Raw genomic sequence first — 4,961 nt, 5'->3', positions numbered from 1 at the left:
TGCATGTTGTATTTAATTTTGTATTTGTCTATTGATGGAACATATACCGTATTTTCCACACTTTAAGGTGCAAAACATTTGCAATAGGAATCAAACACGGATCGCGTCGTTGAGGGAACCGGCACTTTACCACTAGATGACCAGTGATAAAGATGACAAATGAAAAGGCAGTATACCATATCTCATTATCACCCTAACCTTTAAATAGCATCTGTTTAATAAGTATACGTATGTACAAGAGCTTGTAAAGCATCTTGTTGAAAGACTTTGTTTTCTGTTTCTGTCATAATGTTATTGGCAAACAGGTGATGAAGTGGAGACAGTTTAACCTATTAGAATTACCTAAGCAAATCAGTGTTTCTGGCCCCGATACAAAAAATCGTGTGATAATGAGATCAGCTCTAATGCCTTTTTGGATGCCATCTGGGAGAGTGCCAACACCCTTACCGCCACAAACTGGATTTGAATCCTGTTGCACACAATTTATTGCCATTTGGGCCAGCAATCATTATTCAAGTCAAGTCATTTTTATTTGTATAGCCCTTAATCACAGAGTCATTGAATTATTAATCTGCCCAAATACAGAAGTATACTGTATTTATAATCTTGTCCACTGTATTCTGTAGTGAACTCTATATAGAATATATAATGAGCACCAGGTAATAAAGCGCACTAACATTTCAGGTCAATTTTGAGTTTTGATGTGCTTATAGACTGGAAATTATACAGGGATGTGATTTTTCCGCTAATTCGCGGAATTCCGCTTTTTTTATCTCCAAAAATAAAATTTTAAAATTTCCGGTGTTTTAATTGGTAAAAAAAAAACGATTTCGTCTCGACAGCATGCCATTTGAGTGTTTCCGTAACTGAAATGAAACGTACTTGCGATTGGTTGAAGTCTCGTGTTGACCAATAAACGCGCTTGTTATAGGAGTGTGCCATTGTTCATTTCTCACACGTTTTTGCCGGGTGTTTAAAGAAAGATGTCCGTGATCGAACGCAAAGATGCTCCGCGAGCTAAAGAAATTGATAAGATTGTAAAAAACAAGTTTCGATGGGACTGGTTGGAGAAGGAATTATCTACGAATGTTGGAAAGAAGACTGTGACGAATTTGTTCAATGACTTTATTCGGAAGATCGATCGTGCCGGGAAAGCACTTTGCATTTGGTGTCATGATACCATCGACTATGGTGGGAGAGGTTTCAAAGCTCTTGAAAGTCACGCAAAGAGCAAAAAACACGTGAAAGAACTCCAGTCAAGAACGACAAATTATTCCATCGCTGGAAGTTTCGGTGCCCAAACGAAAACTCCAAAACTTTACGGCCTCCATCCCTTATTGACATCACAATCGGAAGCGGTAATAAAGAGACGTGATCCACCCCAACAACCTGTACCAGTTGCTGATAGAGTCGTGAATTTTGAGGTAGGTGGTAAACTTTTCAAATTTATTTGACAGTTTTCCCATTTTTTTCGAAAATATTATAACGTAATAAAAATGGCCATAAATATTTAACAATTACAATAATAGATTTTCATGTGTACATTACACCAACACTTTACTGTAGGGCCTATACTTATTGTACTTTCATTTATCAAATACTTGGATACGCTGCTATTAAAGAAATAAATTATTACATTTAAAATATGATTTAGGAAATTTAAAAATTTTAATGTGACTGATTTTGAGTTGACTTAAACTGTAATTTTATATGGGATAGTTCAATATACATTGAAAATTTATGCTGTTGTCTTGTCTATTTCTTTGTCATCTGAGTGCATTGAAAGTACTTAAAAAAACCCATGAGCTCCGGGGGGGGGCTTCGCCCCACTTTTCCCCCCACCAGGGCACTGCCCTGGTCCTACCTGGTTTCCCCCCCCCCCCCCCCCCCCAGCTAGCAATCATCACCCCCCCCCCCCCGCTAATTTTCAGATAATTTCACTTTGGTCAAATCACATCCCTGATTATAGTACTTAGATTAGTTTTTGAAAAGAATGAAACCAAATTAATAAACACAACTATTACACCAAAGATGTTTCTGTACAAAAATAATACAACATAAACATAACCAACTGCACCTAAAGTAACGGCTTACTTTAGGCTTTATTATTTAAAACGGTAGTTGGCGCCCTTCCGGACGCTTTTTTCCCCCCCCTCTCTTGTAATTGGTCAATATGCATTTTTTACCGTGTTGTTGACTCTAAACGTATTTAGTATATAATAATAATAATAATAATATGAAGGGTTACAATCATTTGTTTTGTTTTTAAGAATTGTAAATATCTCAAATTAGTGTTTGTTAGGGATAATATTTCTAATGTTAAGCTTTAAAAATAATTCTTGTATTATGTAGTTTATTTGTTGCTGCACTGAACAGTCATTATTTGTAATTTACATTTTTTTGTGTCACACAGGGATTCGATTTTGCTTGACTTTAAAGTTCTTCGTTATAAAAAGGTTCGCTGTAAGGTGAAAACAATTGTTATTCTAATTTACTAGAATAATAGATTTTTAACACCCCAATTAAGGGACCCCAACAACCCAGCATTTTTCTTCTCTTCTTGCTTTTTTTCCTGTTGTCTCTTGTTATTTTCCCTACATTTTTAATTGTTTTTCCTTACCTTTTTCTTATTTTTTCCTAGCTTTTTTCTGTCTCAGCTCTGTTTCCTCTCTTTAACTTTTTTATTTTCTCTTTTTCCTCCTAGCATTTTACTTTTTTCCTCTTCCTTTTCTCGTTTTTTTCTTTTAAATTTTTCTTTTATGTATTATAGTCTTTTTTGTTCCTTTATTTCCCCCTTCTAAATAATTTCATGCCAAACGACTTGAATACCAAAATATGTGGTAATGCATGGGTAGAGGCAATAAAAGCAATCGGATGAGCCGTTTTGGAGCCCAAAGAGTCGGTTTTCTGAAAAAGAGTCGATATTCTCATCATTATAGCCTACAGATTCGTTCAATGAGTTTGGTTAGTTAGCGTGGCACAAGAGGAGAGAGTCTGGGAGGAGTCTAAGCCGGGTAATAATGTAACAGCCAGGCTTTGTTTTGGCTCCGCCTTTAGCGGCTAGAGGGACTGCTAAATACTACTTGAACATCCGAAATATCTTTCTAAAGAAGCATTGCTCGAAAAGCAAAAGAACATTTTATATTTCTGGGTAATGCTTTCTTGATAGAAAAGTTACATGATGTCGACCGTGTTTGATTTTACTGCGATTTCTGTGACTGGCAAATTTCCATCAAGATGTATATTCATTTAAACGCGAAGATATACTTTACGGCGTGTCAAAACGGATTTGCCACTCAACTTTGAAATTCCTCACCATGTTAAACAAGGTATAGTGTAACTTCTTATACTTTTTGTATTTTCCCCTAAGGCAGTCTGCTTTTCTCTGCCCAAATCAGCCATGTGATAATCAAACTCAACAACTCCGTGGAGACTGTTGTCCTCGTACATATGGAAAAAAGATTTTATTGTCATAATGTTTTCGGTTTCAACAACCAAAACGTTTCTTTCCTCACATGATTCAGTGAGAATAAATTGGCTTGATGTTCATTGTGGGATAGTCGCTCAATTTTAGAGACTGTCCACAAAGTTCCAAATCCGGCGTGACGTGTGCGGGAAAAATATTCTCCATCGCAAAACCTAAACAACAGATGTTTTTTTCATTTATTATTTCAAATTCTGGTGGCTGTAGTTGCAGATCAATCAATCCCAGTAACTGCTAAAGGTCCAAACGTTACAATATCTGTCAGCAGGGGGGAAAGCAACCATTAACCGTGAAACTTATTCCCCCGAAAAAAAGTAAAAAAAAATAAATTGCGGGTGAAAACTTATCTCGGCATTTAGGGATGGGCGCCACCAGGCTGTACTTGCTCGAGACGCACCACAGGAATTTGTTCCCCTATCACCTTTGTGGTTAAGATATCCATCCAACTAACCAATTGCTGGTGGATACAATTTAGACTCGTCTTTATTGTCGTTGATAACAATATACTGAACATTGTGTGCAGCGAGATTAGACGGGAGACCCCAGGATACAGGGCACAAATAAAAGAATCAGATTAAAGGACCATTCTGTAATATTAGACCCCCTAGATGTCGCTGCATTGTGTTGTGAAACCTAAAACGATTGCCACAAAACCCAGGGAAGGCTTTTTTATTTTCGTTTTTTTAAGGAATTAATGAATGGCTTTTATTGTCATTATAAGAGTTCTATATAACAAGATAAAAGGCTAATATTTTCTGTGCAAACACTACAAATTAAAAAGATAAACGTGCAAAAGGATAACAAAAATATATTCAGGATACATAATAAATATGTGCATGTTCTTTGTGGAGGTTTTACATAACATTATGCTCATAAACGCTGTAGATAGTTCAGGTCAGTAATGGCTTTTGGGCAGAAGCTGGTCATCATTCTGTTCTTGCTCTGATGCACCTGTAGCGCCTTCCAGAGGGCAGCAGCTCAAATAGTCGGGCACTGGGATGTATCCTGTTCTTAATGAGGTTTTGGCTATCAAGTGGAGTAGATGTCCATCAGGGAGGGAAGGGGGCAGGCAATGATGCGCTGTGCTGCTTTCACTGTCTTCTAAAGCTTCTCTGTCCATCTCATTGCAGCTCACGTACCAGGTGGAAACACAGTAGGTCAGCAGGTTCTCCATTAGTGGTGGAAGCCCTTCAGCAGCTTCCTGTCTAGGTTTTATCCTTCTTAGTACTCTCAGAAGGTGTAGATGCTGCTGAAGGTTCATTTATGATGGCTGTGTCTTCTTTTGCCCAGCCTTTCACAAAGTTATTAGGGGCAAAATGGGAGAAAAATGTTAGCAGCCTATGGGTGAGGCTCATGTTTTGTAAAATAGACTTACGAGAAATAAATGCACGTTCATACCATAGTTCACGTATTATTGCTTATTATTCAAATCTATATTGATTTTTTTTCTAGAATAATGTTTTTTGTTTGTTTTTTT

At 37.1% G+C, this 4,961-nt stretch overlaps 1 protein-coding gene across 1 annotated transcript in view; it reads left to right on the top strand.

Moving 5' to 3' along the window:
• Positions 1-2,436: 2,436 nt before the first annotated feature.
• LOC148365803 (uncharacterized) overlaps positions 2,437-4,961 on the top strand; it is a 55,946-nt gene continuing 53,421 nt past the window's right edge. Inside the window, exon 1 of the mRNA XM_088336240.1 lies at positions 2,437-3,329. The gene's annotated coding sequence lies outside the window, so the exon portion shown is untranslated. The remainder of the gene's footprint in view (positions 3,330-4,961) is intronic.

Source organism: Urocampus carinirostris, chromosome 5 (assembly GCF_059441175.1).
Source record: "Urocampus carinirostris isolate Australia breed hairy pipefish chromosome 5, RoL_Ucar_1.0, whole genome shotgun sequence".
Classification (NCBI taxonomy): Eukaryota; Metazoa; Chordata; class Actinopteri; order Syngnathiformes; family Syngnathidae; genus Urocampus; species Urocampus carinirostris.
Note: the sequence above shows the minus strand (reverse complement) of the source record. Positions and strands in the feature narration are given on the sequence as shown.